Genomic DNA, 22,533 nt, shown 5'->3' with positions numbered 1-22,533 from the left:
TATACTCTGTTCCTTGTCAACAGCTGTAGAAACACAGTCACAGAAGTCAATTACATTGGTAAAAGTAGACTAGCCTTTTATGAATCCATACTAGTTTGGATCTAAAAGTTGTAAGATCTAATTTTTGGACTTTACACTAGTAAACATATTTCAAAAGATTTTGAAATTACAAATGTTAAAATAAAAAGCCTGAAATTATCCACCAAGTCTACTCTGTCTTGTGAATAGGGACAATGTAAGACAATTACCACTCCTATGGGACAGTGCTCTCTGATAATGAAGTACAAGAATGGAAAACAAAAACAATATAAAGTGGAGAATAAGGCCATAGCAACTGTGTCAGACGTATTGCGTTTTTAGAATATTACAAGTCACCGACTGGTGGGTTAATTCCAAATCAAACAGAAGACAGTTTACTGCAGATGCAGTATTATGAGAAAAGGAGATAAAAATGCTGCATGCACATACACATACATACATATCTATCCATACATTTATATATATATATATATATATATGTGTGTGTGTGTGTATATATATATATATATATATATATATATATATATATATATATATATATATATATATAAACTTTCATCAACCCAGTTTTTCCCATGGTTTCTACATGGGTTTCAGGTGTTGCATCAACTGTCATCACCTCTCTTGATAAAGTGTTACTCTTCTATCATCTTCAACAGCCATGCCATATTGTAACAGGTCTTCAACCATGTGATGCCCCCTCTCTGGGCCAGTAATCAAGGAGCCTAAATTCTCACCACTGACACTGGAGAGGGATGTTCACTTGGAACAAAAATAGATATACACAGTATTTCCAGATATAACTCTCTGCCTCAAGCACATTTTCCCTTAAGAGCACACAGGGAAAACACTCAGTCCGGGGTTTGGATTTCTCTCTCTGTCTCCATCCTGGTCCCCAGTATGACACCTCACTGGCACAGCTACAGAATTGAGTCCTCAGATGAATGTCCAAGCCAAGTCCTCCAACACCCTCTCTGTGAAACCAGTGCTTCATGTCCCTGCTCCAAACAGCTAATACACACACTCTTTTGAGATTTGATTTGATTCCACACCTGGATAAGGTTGGCACAGATTTACTAGCTATGCCCCCTGCTGCCAGACTATAAGGTAGTTACTGCCACCAGACACTCCAAAGCCAGCTACTCTAAGGCTCTTAATTATACTGAGTGACATTAATCAAATTGTAGTGTTTTGACCAATGCAGTAAGGCTTTCAGGAGGAGCCACAGAGTCACCAAATAGATATGAGTGCTCTCAGAATTTAAAATATTCTCTAAAGGAGCAGCTACAATGAAAGTTTTAACTATATTTAATAATAAATAATAAAAGAACATGAAAATACTAAATATCTATTTACAATAAACACCGGAGTTTCAATCACAGGAAATATTAAAATAACACAGATGAATAGATTCACACATATACAGGCAAACAGTACTTAACTAATCTCACCATATTTTCCTGACTAATCTAAAGAATTACTATTCCATGGTCACTTACTAGAGCAAAGAGGAAAGATGAAGTGGGTAAGAGATCCTTCTATGTCAGGTTCCAAAAACAGAGTGCTCTGAGACTACAGTCTCATCTAGTATTAAAAAAAATCATTAGAGTGATGCATTTCAGAATGACATCACATACATCTGGTCATCTGACTTCTGGTTATTATGCTATGCTACCCCCATTATTAGAAAATGAATAAGAATCTCACATATCTGCTACCATACACACAGATAGAACTTTGCTAAGATCTGTTGCAACTTTTGGAAGTCATAAAACAATAAAACACGTCCACTCTTCCTACAGGAGCTATTAAAACATTGTCTGGCTCAGACACTTTGTCTCTGGCTGCAGTCAGAACTGCAAGATACAATCTTTATGGTCTAAATTAAGTAATTTCATTTCTTACTATTTTTCAAAGTTAGCTGGACAGAGTTTAATTTTTTCTCTTCCAGTGTTGTCTGTTCAAACATATATATTTAATCAGTTACAATACAGTCAGAACCCACTTGTTGGGTAGATTTGTAACACAAGCAGATTTACAAATACATTTTTTCAACACAAGCATCTGCACAAATCAGTTTGATGTACAAATGACATATAATTCCTTACAAAATTCCAGCTAGCTGTGCTGGCGTATGCAATGCAACCATTATCCTACTCCTCTTGGCATAGATGGCAATACCTCACATTGTCACATCCCTCCCCCCTTAAGACTCAAGCTATTTTTTCAAGTGGCCAGTGAGAAATGTGCATGAGAGGAATGAGGCTGTCTGGGAATACATTAACCCATACCCTGTATTGAGAACCCATCTGCATTGGCATTGCTGACACCACTACAGTGCTGCGCTGTCATGTTATATGCCTGCAACCCAAGGCTCCACCTTAGTAACTTGGCATTTTGTTGGCTGACGCAATGTAGACATAGATCCCCTTCATACTCCTCCCACCTCGTACTGCAAATACTTAGCACAAGGGCCTATCATGGTAAGGTTTCATCATGTTAACATGGTACAGTTTGTGCACCTGCCTCCTGCTCAGCAGTTCTACGATGTAGTTAACATCACTGACCTTCCTTACCACTTTGAAGGGTCCCTCCAAGCTGCGTACAGTTTACTGTGTCTGACAGGAATGAGCACCATAACCTGCTGTCCCAGACCATACACTCGGGCTCGAGCATTCCTGTCATACCAGACCTTTTTCTGCTGTTGGACTCCTGTCAGGTTCTCCTGGGCCAAGCCCATGAGCTCCCTAAGCCTTGTTCTGAGGTTTAGGACATATTCCACAACATACACTTCTGGGATTCACACTCACCCTCCCACACATCACAAATCAAATCTAAAGGCCCCCTCACCCTATGCCCATACAGCAGCTCAAAGAGTGAAAAAACTGTGGATTCCTGGGGTATCTCTCTGTATGCAAAGAGCAGATGGGGCAAATATTTGTCCCAGTCTCACTTAAACATGCCTACAAATGCTCACAGCATGGTCCTTAGTGTAGAGTTTAACCTCTCCACAAGACCATTAGTCTGGGGATGGTAGGAGGTGGTCTTTGGGTGTTTCACCACACAACACTTCCAAAGACAAGCCAGCAGGTCTGACATGAAATTGGTACCACCTCTGTCATTCAGTATTTCCCTCAGGAAACTTACCCTGTTGAAAATCTCTAACAAAGCATTTGCCACCTTCTCTGCCTTGAGACAGGACAGAGACACTGCCTCATGGTATCTAGTAGCATAATCTACAACCACCAGGATATACTTCTTCCCTGTGAAACTTGGGTACTCAGGCCCCACAATATCTATAGCTACTCTCTGAAACAGCTCTTCGATCACAGGCAAAGGCATCAAAGCAGCCTTGACCTTCTCTCCTGCCTTGCCTACTTTTTTGCACTGGCACAGGTCCTGCAGTTACCCTGTTACAGCCCTTGCAACCCCAGGCCAATAAAAGTTTTGCATAATACGTCTCATTGTATGCTTTATGCCCATATGACCTGCAAAAAGAATGTCATGGGCTGTGGCTAGAAGCGCCAGACAGTAGGCTCTTAGCCCTACCATCTGCTGTATTAGTTCATCACCCTCTAGCCCTCCCTCAGGGGTCCAATCTCTACACAGTAACTCTTTGTTCCAGTATACAGACTACCCTTTTCCTTGAGGATCAGGTGGCTCCCTAGCTACCTCTCACAAGCCTCGTAGTGTAGGGTCGACAGATGAGCCTGTCTCAACTCTATCTTTATAACTCTTCCCAGCTCCCTATCCACAGTAGGTCTGATATCCTCTGACAGACGTGTCTCGCTGTCAGCCTGGCTACTACCACTCACCTCTGCTCTTGCAGTCACTCTGTCCAAGGGAACATCAGTACCTAGCAGCAGCTGTGGCTCACCTTTAGGCTCACTGCTACAGGGTAGCTCCTTCCCTGAAACACCCACCTCATCAGCCCTGGCTTCAGCTGTGGAGTTGGTCTGGGTCTCCCCCTGGCTACTAGACCCACATGCCTGTCTCCAAGCCTGACTGCATGTAACTACAAGCACACAAAGTACTTCATTATCAAAATCATTCCCTATCAAAACATCTGCAGAGATATCCTCAAACACACCTACTTGCTTGCTTCCTTTTCCACCCTCCCAGTCAAAGTGAACCCCGGCCAAAGGCATTTGTAATGGGGACTCTCCAAAAGCGCCGACTGGAGTTGACTGCCCAAGCAACTATTGTTCCTCTTTAACCACTGCAGGTTTCATAATGGTTATGTCAGAGACTGTGTCTCTCTTAGCCATGGCCTGTTTTGCATCCACTAAGATTGGATATAAATGCTGGTGATAGTTTGGTACCCTTGCTGTCTCCAGACAACTTACCACTGGCATACTGTTATTCTCATGTGCTGGCTGCTCCACCTTTTTTTCCCCACCTTGCTTCTGTGGACATTTATATGATACATGACCCCACTGGTTACACTTAAAATATCTGACCCTTCATCCTGGTCATGTAGGAACTAGTGGCTTCCCCTGTTACTGATGGACTCTGCTGGGGTGGTTTAGGCTGCCCACCATGGGTTCCCTTATATCCATATGCAGCACAGGTTATCTCCTTCTTGTGCAGCAATGCCCTGCTTGCGAAGTAGAGATCTCCATTTTTCCCCCAGTTCATTTGCAGAGTTAAACTCCCGGTCTGCCAATCAGATTATCATGTCCTCAAGTAAAGTGCTAAGGGCTTGTTCCCTCATAAAAAGGTCTGCCAGCCCTTCAAAAGTGGTGCTCTGACACCCACTCACCCACCTATGAAAATAAGTGCTTAACTCAGCAATAGCATCACACACACTTTCATCTGCCTTCTGTCTATGCTCATGAAACTTTTTTCTGTAACCTTCAGGTGTTAAATTAAAACTTTCCAATAAACAATGTTTGGCTTTATCATAATTGAAACAATCAATATCAGGCAATTTAGAAACAGCAGTTACAGCTTTACCATGGAGTAACACGGAGTAAGGGGATGAGGAACCATACCCAGAGCCCTTGGTCAACATTATATAGTTTACATATTCTTTCAAATATATGAATAACACCATCAAAACTTTCACCCTCAGTAAATTGTGGAAGAAAATTACTGATCTTTATTGCTTCTGGAGTTCAGCTATTCCCTTCCCCATTAGCTACAGGACCCTGGCGAAGAGTCAGCATCTCCCTCTCATGTTGATACTGCTTCTCATTTTCTTCAGCCTCTAAATGCTACAGCCTCTCTACTGATTCTAATTCCAAACATTTTGCCTCCAGTTCATATCTCTTACTCCAGACGTATTTTTAAGTCCTCTGAGGAAAAGGTGAATTGTCCTATTTCTGATAGCTGAAAATTACCATCACCAGTCTTGTTATCCTCCTAGTTGCTGGTCTGAGCTGCGTCTAAGGTTGAAATCATTTCCACTTTAGTCAGGTCGGCATGCACCAGTCCCTTTGGCTTCACACACCTTGGCCAACTGGTTCTTTGTCAGCTTGACATAATCCTCTGCTGACATCTTTGCCTGCTTTACCTGACTAAACTAAACTAACAAAAAAGAAATAAAACTGTTGCGAAATAAAACTGAATGTTTACCTTGTGGCTGCTGAGAATACGCTCAACTTCAGTGGCAACTGCCTACAGGCTACAGAAATTCAATTAATATCCAAAACAATGCTCACCAATATGTGATGTCCCTTCTCTAGGCAGGATAGCCAAGGAGCCTGAATCCTTACCACTGACATTGGAGAAGGACGTTCACTTGGAACAAAAATTGATACAAACCGTATTCCCAGATGCAGCTCTCTGCATCAAGCACAATTTCCCTTAAAAGCACATAGAGGAGCACACACAGTCCAGGGTCTGGATTTCGTTCGCTCTCTCTCTCTCCAGGTCACCAGTAAGACTCTCCATTGGCACAGCTACAGAGTTGAGTCCTCAGCCAAATTTCCAAGCCATGTCCTCCAGCACACTCTCTCTGAAACCAGTGTTTTGTGTCCCTTCTCCAAACAGCTGACATACACACTCTTTGAGATTTGATTTTCACTCACACACACACACACACACACACACACACACACACACACACACACACACACACACACACACACACCTGGGAAAGGCTGACACAGATTTACTAGCTAGGACCCATTCTGCCCAAACTATAAGGTAGTTACTGCCACCAGGCACTGCAAAGCCAGCTAAGCTAAGACTCTTAGAGTACCCACTTACACTGAGTGAAATTAATATTACTACAAATAGTAGTGTTTTGACCAATGCAGTAAGGGTTTCAGGAGGCCACAGAGTCACCAAATAGATATGAGTACTGTCAATGGTTCAAATAATATCTAAAGGAGCAGCCACAATGAAAAGTTTAAATATACTTAATAATAAATAATAAAAGAACATGAAAATACTAAATATCTACTTACAGTAAACACCAGAGTTTCACTCACAGGAAGTACATTCACACAGATACAGAAAAACAGTACTTAACTAATCTCACTATATTTTCCTGACTGATCTAAATAATTACTATTCCCTAGTCACTTACTAGAACAAGGCAAGATGAAATGGGTGAGAGATCCTTCTACATCAGATTTGAAAAACAGAGTGCTCTGAAACTTCAGTCTAATCTAGTATTAAAAAACATTATTTCAGTGATGGACTACAGAATGGCACCACATACATCTGGTCATCTGACTTCTGGTTCTCATGCTACCCCCATTACTGGAAATTGAACCAGAATCTTGCACACGTCAGTTACCATATATGCCGAACTTTGCTAAGATGTGTTGCAGCTTTTGGAAGTCAAAAAACAATAAAACACTTCCAATCTTCCTACAGGAGCTAATAAACCATTCTCTGGCACAGACATTTCATCTCTGGCTGTAGTCAGAACTGTAAGATACAATCTTTATGGCCTAAATTAAGTAATTTAATTTCTAACTATTTTTCAAAGTTAGCTGGACTGAGATTAACCTCTTCTCTTCCAGTATCACCTGTTAAACATATACATTTAATCAGTTACAATACAGTCAGGACCCACTGTTGGTACAGTTTTAACACAAGCAGCTTTACAAATACATTTTTGATACAAGCATCTGTACAAATAATTTCGATGTACAAATGACATATACTTCTTTACAAAATTCCAGTTGGCTGTGCTGGCATATGCTACACATACGCTGCTCTACTTCTCCTGGCATAGCTGGCAATACCTCACATCATTACATATTGCACAATCCATCCATCTCTTTGCTAGATGTACTTGATTCCTCGTGATTTCTTCATTTCTCTTCCAAATCTTCTCCCTTCCTGAAATGACCTAAACAACACAAGATCGACAGTAAAGTGATCAAGAGAAAATATCTAAATTGAAAAATGCCGACAAAACTGAAGTTGTTCTAGGGTAGGATCTGATCTTGGAGTTGGTATATTTTATTAGAAGGTGGGGCTTGCCCCCACCCTTCAAAACATTGAACAATGTGACATAATCTAACCACATATAAGACTATTGAAAAATCTGACAAAATTGAACCACATGTCTCCATGTTTTTGCAGTCAGGCAAGCCCCCTGCCCCCCCACCCCATGCTAATTACATATACCTACTCTAAGGCTGCACAAGACTGAGGAAGGGGCATAAACACTCCCCTAGTAAGACTTCAACTATGTCAGCGTTTTGTGTTTAGATGCTTTTCAGTTTAGATATTTTACTTTTAAATATTTTTCTGTTGATCATTTTACTGTCAATCTTGTGTTGTTTAGATCATTTCACTGACACACAAGTGTATATATATATATATATATATATATATATATATATATATATATAATTAGATTTGTGAACTGCAGTTGACTAAGAGTGACAATATCGACTTGCAGTTTTCCAAGAGGCAGTTTTGTGAACCCAAATACATCAACTACACTGCATCATATGGGTAGTGTAGTTTGAGTATTTAAGTTTGGAATTTTGAGTGGAGATCACGGTTCAGTGCAGAACAGAGAAATAACACATTTCCTCACTGTAGTGCGATTTTGGAGTTGGTATATATAATTTGTGGGGGGGTGGGAGTGTATGGGGGCTTGCTCCCTGGCAAAATAGTAAAAGTGATGCAGCACTGACTCTAGAATGTCACAGTACATTAAGGTGCATAGCTTGCGTGACTGACGTCACCTCCTGCTATGTCAAATACATCAAACTACGGGAATCAGTGTATTCAGTTTCAAGTTTCCTGCTTGTTCATTGTTGCAATCTTCAAGATACTGGTTTGACGTTAAGGCTGCTCGACGGATGCAGTTTCAAGGTTTCAATAGTAAACCTGTGTGTGTGTGTGTGTGTAGATGCATATATATATATATATATATATATATATATATATATATATATATATATGTATATATATATATAGATATAGATATATATATATATATATATATATATATATATATATATATATATATATATATATATATATTTTCACACACAAATACATACATACGCATACAAACGACAGAGAAAGTGAATAAGGAAAATCCACTAAGTACAAGTGCCTCTTTTCATGGGCAAATACTCAGCAAATGAATTAGTTAAATGAACAGTTGAGTAGGAAAATGAGACTAAGTAAATCTAACCCAGGGCTACAATTTACAGCCTTCCTTAACGTAGTCTTCTGTGCTAAACTACCACATTAACTGAGAGAGTTTTTAAATACCCATATGCCCATACAGATGAAAGGATCTGAGGGTGATATGTAAAACAATTTCCTGTTCTGAAATTAAAAGTGTCACCATTCACAGCCTGATTGTGTAGATATACTCTGTCTGTGGTCTCTGCAAAACTGGTTCAATTACCAACCCAGATAGGTTGACAAAGAATGAGCAGCTGATATCTATCATTCTATTCTTTGAGGAGCACCAGGGATTCTTTGAGGATCAACACGGATTTTACACTACATGGCATTCTCTGGGCTAAGACATACCACCCTGCAGCAGTCTGGTAACAGCTGTTTGGAAAAGCATGCACATATACTTCCAAAGTGTAAGTACATATACTAACCAACCACACTGACAGAACTGCATATTATGTGAAGAACTGATGGATTCTGGGCAAATACAGCAAAATAATAAAGCATGTTTTTTTCCAAAGACTTGATGGTTCCAACAGTTCATTCCCCAGTCTTCATTCCTTGTGTGAAGAATGAATAAAAATATAAGAAATTGGAAGGGGGTCCAAAAATCTGAAGTCACTTGACTGGGGTCACAAGCTGTGTGTGTGATATAGGTATCATTGGCTGCATTCAGTACATGCCAAGAAAGACAAAAAAAAAAAAAAAAAATGCCAAATGGATCAAACATATGCTTTGAATTCATGTTCACCATGTCATACTGCATTTTTAAGAAGATCTCACTGAATTAACATAAAGACACAGAAAAAAAGATGTAGGAAATGTTTTCTCCATGACTTTGAGAAAGTAAGGCTGTGAGATTCAAAGGAGCAGAAGCAAGGCAGCTTTCCATTTCTGGCAAATGTGAATAAATTCATATGGCATGCCCTCCTCCAAGTAACTGAAAAAGTAACATCAGGGCAACTCTTTCCACTTCCTCTGTGAATTTGGTTAGTGTGTCTATTGAAAAAATCTGCACGTTGACTCCACCTCATAAAACATGCAAAACATTTGACACTCTACCTTTGCTCCACAAACAACTGTTACCTCCACTGTGATTAGACAGAAAGAATTACCCTGCTTGCCAAAACAACATGCCATTACACAACTGCCTGGTCCTGAGATGAGAAGCTTCACAACAGATTCAGATGAGGTGACTACAACAGGGAAGTAGTACTCCCTTAGCAAGTCAGCCAGAGAAGTACAATGGATAATTTGGTTCCATCTGCTAGTGAAATCAACTAGGGCATGGTGGAGATGCCAGCTTTCTGACTAATATATGCTGGGTCAGAAGGGATCAGCGTAGCAGGAAAAGAACAGAACAATAAGTCCAAGGTAAACAACGTCATCCAAATTCAGGGAATCTAGATAATGTAAGGACAAGCTGACAGATAAGTAGATAATTTTATGTGTCTGATTACTAGTTACCCACAGTAAAATTACCTCAGTGCTCTCCTCTCAGCTTCTACATTTCCCAAGCTACATCAAGTCCCTCCATAAAGTTACAAGTCTCAGAGTCCCAAGACCTACCTGCTCTATATATAAAAATGTACTTCCTGTGGTCATGCTTTAATCTTCTGCAATTTTGCTGTTACCTCTGCCTGCCTTCAACCTTCTGAAGATGTATCTGGTCATCATCATGCGTCACTATCATATTTTGACATGCCTTCATTGACTCCAAATTGTGCAAAATCCAGTATCTTCAGACTTCCTTCACATCCCATGCCTGTATTCCCTGTATAGGTTCATAGTTCATAGATGTTTACTAGGCTAATGACCACAACATCCTTTTCAAGCTTAGCCATGCATCCCAAATCTCTAACAAGTTCTGGTACCCCTGATAAGTGTAAGCAGGGGCCTGGGAAATGAACCATTTACAGGTTGCCCACATCCATTAGATACATAGGTGGCAAGCCAGGGATGAACTTCCTGTTCCCCATCCAATTGTCAGGGATGTAGTAGTCTCTGGGATACATACCTGTTTCCAGTAGGTCCTATTTATATTACAGGTAAGTTTAAGTCTTTAAAATGGGTAATTCTGGTGCCGTTTGTTTTGCTCTGTACACCAGGCATAGATCTCCCCTCAACAGCCTGTATGGCACAGCCAACAGGGATAGAGCCTTGAGGCGGTCTGCATAGGACATTTTACGTATACCCTGTATTCTTTTGATGAGCAACCTCTGTGGAAGTTCCATTTTGGACATGCCTGGTCCGGTACATACCAAAGTGGGCACTGTTCTCAATGATAGGTCTGATGAATGCCAAATACAGTGGAACAATGACTTCCTTGTACCTAGGTGCCAAGTTGCGCAACACAGAATGATTTCCTCACTGCAGACACGTGATAGTCAAAGACTAGATTACTGTCTATTGTGTATTCCCAAGTCCCTGACTACTGGGTCATCTCTAAGGGGTGTGTTGTCAATATGACAGTTACCATGGATGGATGACTTCCTAAAGGATACTATTATGCATTTCTTGGCATTTAGTTTTAGTCCATGGCTCTGACACCAGTTGTTTGTGTCAGCCCCTTCTGGAGAACATTTGTGTCAGTGTGAGATTCAATGACAGCTCCTAATTTGTAATCATCTCCACATTTAGTCAGCCAGAGACCACTGACATTGGCCTTGACTTCAGAGAAGCAAATGCCAAAAACAGTGGTCCAAGGACTGATCTCTGAGGGACTCAGCTTGTGCCTGGCCTCTATGTAGAGGTGGACTCCCAAATTTTAACTTCCTGGGTCCTGTCTGTGAGCCAGTTGGCTATCCACTGGGTGCTGGGAGTATTTAACCTCTTGAGTTTGTCAACAATGCCCAAATGGGGAATGATGTCCCTTCTCTGGGCCAGTACTCAAGCAGCCTGAATTCTCACCACTGACACTGGAGAGTGATAGTCACTTGGAATACAAATGGATACACTCAGTATTTCCAGATGCAGACCTGTCTGCATCAAGCACAATTTCCCTTAAGAACACAGAGGTCACACACTCAACCCAGGGTATGGATTTATCTGTCTGACTCCCTCTAGGTCCCTAATAAGACTCCCCAATTGTACAGCTGTAGGGTTAAGTCCTCGCCTAGACTGTCCAAGCCTAGTCCTTCAACACCCTCTGTAGATCAATTTATGTGTATATACCTTTAAGAAGCTATCTGAGGGCTTGTACAAGTGTATAAATACTGAGCAAGTGCAAGTCTGACTGCCGTTTTGTAGTTAACTGTTGAGATGTAAGCATGTATGTAAGCTCTGTCTGTTAACTAGTTTGTTCGTATTTAATGATGCTGCTAGCCATCCTGATGTGTTTATATGTATGGTGGGAGGGTGGCATAATGGTTAAGGTGTTTGCCTTAGAAACACAAGGTGGCAGGGTTTGAGGGTTTGATTCTCACAGGGGGTAATTGGCTAGGCTTAAAATGGACTATGAGAGCAGTTAGCCTAGTAATAATCTCTGAATCTCTATTAAAGCATTTGAACGGAACCTCAAGCCTTCTTGTTATGTGTTAGAGATAAACTAGTGACATGCTGTCAGAAATTACGTCTAAAAGGACATGGAGTTAAAAGAAGAACACCGAAGGGGCATGAAGGCAGAAACGGCTTGGCTAAAATGACTTTATGCACTTGTTTAGATGCTGGTGGAATATACAGGAGTGGATCATTCCTAAAACATGCAAACATCACAAAACAGGTCAGAAGCAAATTTCAGGTATTAAAACTTGCTCAACATTATTTATTTTTGCATAATATGAAACAGAACATTCTAAATAATATCTGCATAAACAAATATGTGCGATATTGATAAAAATATTCAAATTACTATGGAAAATGTTTGAAATACAGTCCAAATTGCATAAAATGAATAAAATAAGGGGAAACGACAGCATATTCGCAAAGCAGATGTATTTTCGTATTAAGCAAAGATAACCGACTTATCAGAAGTGTATAAAGAGTTTGCATGTTTCTGCAGTGTTACAGTACAGTTATTTCGCAAAGTACAGCAATTACAGGATATATTTCACAGAATACAGTCAGTACAGAGCATATTTCGCAAAGTACAGTATTTTGAAGAGTTTACTGTGCATTTGAATGTTGTTACAAGCTCACAGACAAGGCAAGGGCCATATTTTCAGTGTGTTTGTGCATACTTTGTGGGCATGGCAGATGGATTTCGAAATCCCAGTGCAGTTGTGTTTGACAGTAATATTGCTTAGAACTGGAGAGTGTTTGAGCAAGAGTAAAACATTTTCATACAGGCTGCATTTTCTGATAAAGATGACCATACAAAGGCATTTATTCTACTTAATTTAGTTGGGTCAGAAGTTATAGAAAGGGAGCATTCATTTGTGTATACACCTATCAATACAGGAGAGGGGGAAAATCATCATATTGTTGTACAGGCTGAGTCAAGGGAGGACCCAGAGTGCTTAAAATGTAAATTTAGAGAAATGTGCAATCCCCAGACAAATGTTATGATGGAAAGGCACTCATTTTACACTAGGGATTAAAAGCCTGGTGAAACCTTTGCAGCATATATGACTGACCTGAGAAATAAAGCTAAAATGTGCAGATTTGGTGATTTAAGGGATAAAGGACAGACTTGTGTGTGGCATAAAAGATGATGCTGTGAGAAAGATTTTACTTTGTGACAGTGATTTAACTTTGAACAAGGCCATTGAGATTTGCCTAAAAGCTCACAGAAAAGCACACACATATGCCTACAAATGAGAATAGCTCTAGAAGGAACAGTGATAAAGCTCATGTTGACAGTATGCAGCACGTGGTTAAAAGAAACAGGCCCAAGCACATGGAAGCAACTTTAACCTCTGCAGCACTCGCTGGTAAACCCCAGAACTTTCTAGTAAATTCTAGAGTCTGCACAGTCTCAGTGAAGCACAAAATTAAGTCGGCAAATTCAAAGTGTGGGCTCCAACCTAGTTTCATTGCCAACTGTCATAATTGTGGTAGAAGTCATGAATCTAAAAGAGAGAAATGTTTAGATTTTGGACAACAATGTCACAAATTTCACAAATGCAATAAATGGAATCACTTAAAATGGTTTTGCAAATCAAAAGGCCCACATTCTTTCATTAAAAGAGAACATTTTAAGAAACAAGTTGATCAGTTAAGACAGTGTCAAGCCTCCTTTTTATGCTGATGGTGTGTCAGTGCTTCATGAAACAGTTAATGCAGTAGATTTAAGGGCCAAGAATGAAGTATTTTTTACTGTTCGGATAAATGGCAAACCCACAGAGCTCAAAGTTGACACAGGTTCCAAGTGCAATGTTATGTCTGCAGAAACATTTGCTACAGTGTATAAAGGTGAAAGGCTTAATTTGGCAAGGTGTGCGAAGCTTGTTGCTTATGGAGGTGAAGAAATTCAGACCAAAGGCTCAGTAGTGCTTTCATGTTATTCTGTTGGAAGAAGCTATGACTTACTATTTTATGTGGTCAAGAGGCATGTCCACTCGTTATTAGGACTCGGAGATAGTTTAAAAATGGGACTGCTTTCATTTAATAAGGAAGTCCATCATGTTAGCCTGAAATACCACTACTTTAATTTTGCCCAGCACATTTTTCTACCTATGCTGATCTCTTCGAAGACAAACGAGGCAAACTTCCAGTTGTGTACTCCATGAAATTAGACCCAGAGGTCAGTCCAGTTATTAGACCAGTATGTAAAGTTCCAATAGCCATGCAGGACAGAGTCAAAGCCATTTTAGATAAAATGGTGCGACAAGTTATGATTTGTCCAGTTGAAACACCAAATGAATGGGTATCTTCCATGCTCGTAGCTCATAAGAAAAGTTCAGATGACATCAGAATTTGTATTGATCCATGAGATTTGAACAAAGCACTAAAATGATACCATCATCCAATGCGCACAGTCGAAGAAGTTGTAGCTTTGATGCCAAATGCCACTATTTTTCTGTCTTGGATGCGAAAAGTTCACTTTGGCAAATTCAGCTTGACAAAAAAAATTCATCATTGCTCAATACGTTTAGTACTCCGTTTGGCAGGTACAAAGGTTTGAGAATGCCATTTGGGATAAATTTTGCAAGTGAAGTCTTTCAGCGTGCAATGGAGCAAATTTTTTTCTGGGTATCCTTGTGCTAACATCGTAGATGACATACTAGTAGGAGGGCATGATGAAGCAGAACATAACAGAAACCTCAGAAAAGTTCTAGAAAGGGCACGTCAAGTGAAGCTTAAGCTTAACCCACACAAATGCAAGTTCAGGCTATATGAAGTTACTTATGTTGGCCATTTATTTATGAGTAAAGGCTTATGACCATACCTGTGAAGCAAACAGCCATTCTCAAGATGCCAGCTCCAGACAATGTTCAAGACCTGCAGCATTTTCTTGGCATGGTCAACTGCCTAACATGTTCATTCCAGACTTGAGCCAACTTTTAGCACCACTCAGAGCGCTGACATGTAAATATGTATTCTGGTTTTGGTTAGAGCAACACCAAATAGCATTTGATGTCCTGAAACAGAGACTTGCTAGTCCACCTACTCTCAGATACTATGATTTTCACAAAGCAGTTACACTTTCCTGTAATGCTTCTAAATTTGATTTTGGTGCAGTCATTCTACAAGAGGTTCAACCTGTTGCCTACACATTGAGAACTGTTACCCAAACTGAAATGCAGCATGCCCAGACCAAGAAAGAGCTTTTGGCAATTGTGTTTGCATATTCAGAGTTCCGTGATTATGTTAATGGTAGACCTATTCAGATCAAAATAGACCACCAACCATTAGTCACTATCTTGAGAAAGCCAATGCATTCAGCTCCAGCCAGACTGCAACATATGATGCTGAGATTGCAAAAGTACAATTTCAATCTTGTCTACAAGAAAGGCAAACTCTTTATCTTGCTGATACATTATCCAGATTGCCCAGAAGCTTCACAGAACAGCATGATAATGAGAATCTTGATTCTGAAGTCATGGAAGTGAGAAATTTTTCTTCCATGTGTCTTGATGAGCTGAGAGATCACACATCCACAGATAAGGTTTTACAAAAGCTCAACAACTTTATCAATCAAGGATGGCTATCAAAGCAGTCTAGTTTACCTCGAGAAGTGCAACCTTATTTTCCATACAGAGATGAGATTTTGTTTGACAAAGGTATAATAATGAAAGGTCCAAAAGTAATTGTTCCAAAGTCCTTGCAACCAGAGTACATTACGATCTTGCATCGTGGTCACCCAGGAACCAAGTTTACCAAAAGAAGGGTGAGAGGACTAGTATTTTGGCCTTCTATGTCACAAAACACTGAGACATCATGTTCAGTGTGTAACAGAACAAAGCCACATCAACAGAAGGAGCCACTTCAGCTTAACCAGATTCCAGAACTATCTTGGTCGAAAGTAGCCAGTGATACCTTTGTGTGGAATGGTCAACATTATTTGGTGTTAGTAGACTCTTATTGCACTTGGTTTGAAATTGCCTTACTTCTCAACCTAGCATATAGTACTGTCATTACTAAGATGAAGCATGATCTTGCTGTGCATGGTAATCTGCACAAACTTATTTCTGACAAAGGCACACAGCCTACAAGAAAACAGTTCAACAGGTTTGCTGAAAAATAGGACTTTACTCATATCACAAGTAGTCCAGAGTACCCGCAGTCAAATGGTTTGGCAGAACTTGCCGTTCAAAGTGCAAAGCAATTACTAGAGAAGTCAAAATGAGACAATAGTGATGTTTTCCTAAATCTCTTGAATCTCAGACATCTTTCTCATCATAAACATTTTGGTTCACCTTCTCAGAGACTTCTGTCAAGACAAACCAGAACCACGTTACCAATCAGTAGTCAACTGTTGGTTCCATGGGTCAAGAACAACAGGTTAGTAAAAGCCAATCTGTTGAAGAAACTCCTATCCCAGAAGTAATACTACAATAAGACCAGCAAACCACTCAATCCACTATGAGAGGGAGAAGTGATAAGGATGCAAATGTCCAAAGGTTATGATCGGATTGGTGTCGTGAAGAATAGTGGTCCAGAGCCAAGATCGTACATTGTGGAATCAGAAGGAGCAATCTTTAGACGGAATCTGAAACATTTGAGACTGGTGTCCAAGCCTATAGAAATTTAGAAGTTCCTGATATGAGTTGTGCACCACAAACTGTCCCTGTTGCTAAATTTGGTCCCAACTGTTATGTTACAAGATACGGTCGAATCTCTAAACCCTGTAGTAGATTTGAGGCAACTTGGACATGAACATTGTGTTTTGTTTCCAATGTATACAGTAATGCATGTCTAGCTCGGATATTGTTTTTTCAAAGGGCAATCTTTTTAAGAGGGAGGATATAGATCAATATGTGTATATACCTTGCACAAGTGTATAAATACTGAGCACTTGCAAGTTTGACTGCCATTTTGTAATTATCTGTTGAGATGTAAGCATGTATTTATGTAAGCTTTGTCTGTTTACTAGTGCATTTGTATTTTATGATGCTGCTATCTTTCCTGATGTGTTTGTATGTATTAAAGCATCCGAATGAAACCCAAAGCCTTCTTGTTATATGTGTTACAGATGAACAAGTGACATCCTGTATGTGTATCCAGTGCTTCATGTCCCTGCTCCAAGTTGCTGACACACACACACACACACACACACACACACACACACACACACACACACACACACACACAAAACCACACCTGGGAAAGGCTGTCACAGACTTACCTGCTGTGCCCCTTCTGCCCAAATTATAGGGTAGTTATTACTGCTACCAGACACTCCACAATCAGCTTCTCTGTGGTCCTTAATAAAGCATGTCCAATTATGCTGTGTAATATTAATACTAATACAAATGGTAGTAGCTGACCAAGACAGCTAGACCTTTGGAAGTGGCCTGCACAGTGTCACAAAATAAATATAATCACTCTCAAAGGTTAAATACTTTCTAAAAGGGACAGCCACAATAAAAGTTTTAAATATATTTAATAACAAATAATAAAAGAACATGAAAATAGTGAATATATATTTACAGTAAAGCACAGAGTTCAAATCACAGGAAATATTGAAAATAACATTGATGGACAGACTAAGACAAATAAAGAAAAACAATACCTAAACACTTTATTTTCCTGACTGAATCTACGATTACTATTCCCTACTTACTTAACAGAGCAAGGCAGATGATGTGGTGGATGGTCCTTCTTGTTGTCATCCCAAGACAGAGTACTCAATGTTGAGAAATTTCCCACTGTAATATCTAAAAAATATTACTTCCAGGACTGACAGAATGACTTCATTTAGTTACCTGTCTCTAGGTTCTCACAGTATCCCCCTTTGAAGCTGAAATAGGAATTTAGCACAGACAACTACAATACACATCTAAATGTTTATGGCAGTGCCCTGGAGCCATGAAACAATTACAGAATTTTCCCTCTTCTTTATAGAAGCTATTAAACAATGGCCTCTCACAGACCTACTGACTCCAGTGCTATTCATCACTGTGGGATGTCATTTTAATGGTTTAACAGTTCATTTACAATCCCCCTATTTTTCTTAAAGTAAGCTAGCTGGTTAACCTCTAGTCTTCCAGGGTCCTTTGCTAACATATATACATACATTCTCACATGCATTTTCCTTCTCGGTCCAGCAGGACCCACTGCTGATATATTTTTCAACACTAGGAACTTTACAAATGCATTTTGATATTCAAATGCCATATAGTTCTAATACATTTGTAACATAAGCATCTGTATAAGTCAGTTTGGTATTCAAATGCCATACACTTCCAATACATTTGGAACACAAGCATCTTGTACACATCACTTTGACATTCAAAGGATATCATTCTTTACAAAACTCCAGCTAGCTATGCTGGCACTATCTTATATTATCACATGGGGTATTGTGTCAAATGTCTTGTCCAGGTCATGGTAGGCAGTGTGAATCATTTTGCTCTCATCCTTTGCTTTGGTGAACTGCTCAAAGAAGTCCACTAGATTGAGTAGGCATGACCTGCCCTTGATGAAACAAAACTGGGTTGGGCCCAGTGTTTGGAGGTTAATTTATCATTACTGATCATTTCTATGATGATTCTTTCCATGGCTTTGCATACAACACTAGTGGGACTTATGGGTCTGTAGTTTCCTGGGTCTGTAGATGGCCCACCTCTATGCAGAGGGATGACTGATGCTGTTCTCCATTCATGAGGCACGAAGCCTGTTTGGAGGCTACAGTTAAATAGCAATTCCACAGGCGCTGATAAGTCATGTTTCATGCTATTTAAAAGGTATCCTGGAATATTGTTTGGGCTCATTTATGCAGTGTTCTTGGCCTTAGGTAGATTATTAAGGACCTGATCCCTAGTGATAGTGGGGGAGTTATATTTGATGGTATTTCCTGAGGGAAAGATGAGGGAAGAGATGGGTAAAGTTGACGCTGAATTTGTCGGCAAGTAGGTTTGCTATATCTTCTGGATCAGTATAGATGGCTCCATTTACAATTCGCTCTAATTTGTCGGCAAGTAGGTTTGTTATATCTTCTGGCTCAGTATAGGTGGCTCCATTTACAATTAGCTCTACACACAATTGTGCATTGCCTTTGAGGTTGGGGACATAATTAAAGAATGCCTTGTAGTTGTTCTTGGCCTGGGAGGCCAAATGTACCTCAGATTTGGCTTTGATAGACTTCATCTGTCTTCTGAGTTGTTTGTTTAGTTTGATGAGAGTGCTTTTACCCTGCTGGGTGCAGCACCTCCAAATTTTGCCATGATTTTCTCCCTTCTGTTATACAGCCTACTGATTTTGTGATTCCACCAGGGTGGCTTGTTTTTTGAGTTAGTTCTGTACTTCTGCCTGGTGGGTACAGCTGTCTCTATGCAGCTATTAACATGCTTGTATAGGGTTTCTGTGAACAGTTCTACATAGACAGCAGTACTCCTCAGGGTTTATGGGCACTTGATATTTTACCAGGTTATCACTTAATATCAGAAAGTTAGCCTTAGAGTAGGTCCCTGAATATTTCAGGGTTAGCTGGGGGTCCAAGTTTTATTCTTACCATCATGTGGTCTGACCTTACCAAAGAAGACATTACACAAGGGGGTGTGCAGCACTCTCCCATATTAGTGAGGACCAGATCCAGTATGGTTGCACCCCTGGTTGGTGTATTGACAATCTGGTCCAGGGAGTCTGTGTTTACAAAATCCAAGAATCTATGCGCCTGTACATTTAGCCTTTCCATACAAACTCAATACCAGTATAAAGCCTTAAAACTGAGCACATTATTCCATATGTGTGGCAATACCAGAGACCTGCATGATTATCTGCAAGCCTCAAGTGTGCCATCGCTGATATACAAATTAGCATCCTATCTGCCTCTACCATAACCAGTTTTTATAATGTGTTGTATGAATGAACATGGGAGTAGTAGTCACTCTCAGAGCTTTATTTTTCTGCATTTTTCCACAGATCAACTCCTACAATGCATAGTACAGTGTCCATATACCCCCTAAAATGTACAACTTTACATTTTTTACATTATTTCCTACCTAAACACACATGTTCACTAGGCAAACTTTAGCAGGTGTCAATAAAATTTGCTGCCAGTTCCAAACTAATGTATCAGTTTTGGTGTTGTCAACAATCAGATTAATGCTGATCACCACTGTTCTGATACCAGATACCAATACAATAAATAATAATACATAATTTTGCAGGTACAAGGGCAGGATTATTTCACTGTTAGGCATGATTTCATTGGAATTTTAAAATACAGATGTGACATGATTAGAATAAGAAAGGGTCTTAGTAATGGGGGTGTTACGAGTGCAGTACCGTTTTGTTAATATGTATATTTTCCAGGTGGTTTTAAACACCTCATCTGCTATTTAAACCTCCTTGAAAACATAGTTGTCAAGGAAATTGCCCTGCACTTATAACATTGTCTTTACTATGCCTTTTCTTATTGAAATAATTTTCCATCTATACTTTAAAATACCAGCGAAATTATGCTTATCAGCAAAACAGTCCTACTCCTACTCTGAATCCTGATCCACATCCCCTCCTGATGCAGCATGTGTCAAAAAGTCCTCACACGCTATCAGCTGTTTTATATGACTCAACTGTCTGGATAAAATATGCATATGTCTCATTTGCTGGTTGCGTAATAAACTTTCAGTGTGATTTTACAAATAAACATTAAAATAATAATGACTGTTCTTCAGATATGTGTGACTTTGTCATGCTGTAAATACTGTATATTGTAAGTAATATATAAATAAATATATATATATATATATATATATATATATATATATATATATATATAGGAGCGCTACAGAATCCTGAAAGCTCAAAATCCTGAAGCCCAAAATCCTGAGACCAAAATCCTGAAAGTTCAAAATCCCGAAAACTCAAAATACTGAAAACACAAAATCCTGAAAACACACAGGATACTTAGTCCAGCACAAGTACATGCAAAAAGAAATAAAACACAAACTATATTACTGTTTTGCAAGTATAAGCAGAGGGGCAAGCCCCACGTGGGGGGCTGTGGCCCCCACACCCGCTACTACTTATGTATATCAACTCCAAGACTGCACTTAGTGTGGTGAAGTGCAATCTTGGAGTTGATATATTTAAGTAGCAGGGGGTGTGGGGGGTGCAGCCCCCCACATGGGGGGTGCAGGGGGGCTTGCCCCCCTGCATATAATTGAAGAGTAATATGTTTCTGTATGTACTTGTAGTGGAATATAGTAAGTGTTTGTATCCTGTGTGTTTTCAGGATTTTAAGTTTTCAGTATTTTGAATTTTCGGGATTTTGAACTTTCAGGATTTTGGGCTTTCAGGATTCTGTAGCGCTTTCATATATATATATATATATATATATATATATATATATATATATATATGTACATATAGAGCTCAGTGTTATACAATATACCTTTACTATTAACACATACTAATGGCTTGTGAAAAAGTATATAATGAAGAGCATTTCTCTAGAGGACCACTGTAAAGGGGTCTTGCCCAATCAAACATTCCCAGTAATCAAAGGCAGATAAATAAAATAATAAAAAAATAATTTTAATATGAAACTCTAATACAGCCTACTGTCTGCTGGATACTTGTCAAACTATGTAGCATCCCTCTATTATCACTTCTATCCTTTCTTGGTTATAGTTCCTGAACCACCTTATCAGCCTGGGTCCCAAGGTCATGACCTTCATTTTCACCAACAGACCCCCTGAGTAACATGCACTCAGATGCCCTTCTTCAGACCAAATATAGTATTTTTGCTGGGTTTCCCACATCACCTTCCACTGTGTCCCAGTTGCAAAACTGTATCAGACAAACAGCAAAACCATTGTGTGAAATCATGTTAACCATTACCTTTCTAGTAGCCCATAAGATCCACCAGTCTTACCCTACAATACTTACCATTACTTTCCCACAGACAGAAATATTGCTCGGTGGCATACAACCCTTCCTTAGCACCCCTCCACCCACACACACCTTGTGCAATTGTGCTGCTCCTACCATCTACAGTCACTCAGTGACATACAAGCCCTTCCCTTGCACCCCGTCCACTCACACACACTCTGTGCAATTGTACTGCTCCTACCACCTTCAGTCACTCAGTGGCATACAAGCCTTCCTTAGCACTCCCTCCACCCACACACACTCTGTACAATTGTACTGATCCTACCACCTTCAGTATATCTCCTAGAGTGGAAGAACAGTATACAGCTGTAAGGAGCATTGTGGAAGGCTACCTGACAAATTAGGGAATGTATACAAGAAAGGAAGAAATAGTCTTCTGATTTGATAATCTTAACAATCATCAGCAGATAACGTGTACTGGGCAAAGCCATGTGACTGAAAGAG

At 39.7% G+C, this 22,533-nt stretch overlaps 1 protein-coding gene across 1 annotated transcript in view; it reads right to left on the bottom strand.

Annotated features, from left to right (window-relative positions):
• Positions 1 to 22,533, bottom strand: part of TMEM135 (transmembrane protein 135) — a 2,670,197-nt gene that overhangs the window by 499,722 nt on the left and 2,147,942 nt on the right. The gene's annotated exons all lie outside the window — the stretch shown is intronic.

This window comes from Protopterus annectens, chromosome 5.part0 (genome assembly GCF_019279795.1).
Source record: "Protopterus annectens isolate FY-2018-M chromosome 5.part0, PAN1.0, whole genome shotgun sequence".
Taxonomy (NCBI): Eukaryota; Metazoa; Chordata; order Ceratodontiformes; family Protopteridae; genus Protopterus; species Protopterus annectens.
The sequence above is the reverse complement of the archived record's forward strand: the minus strand, read 5'-3'. Positions and strand labels throughout refer to the sequence as shown.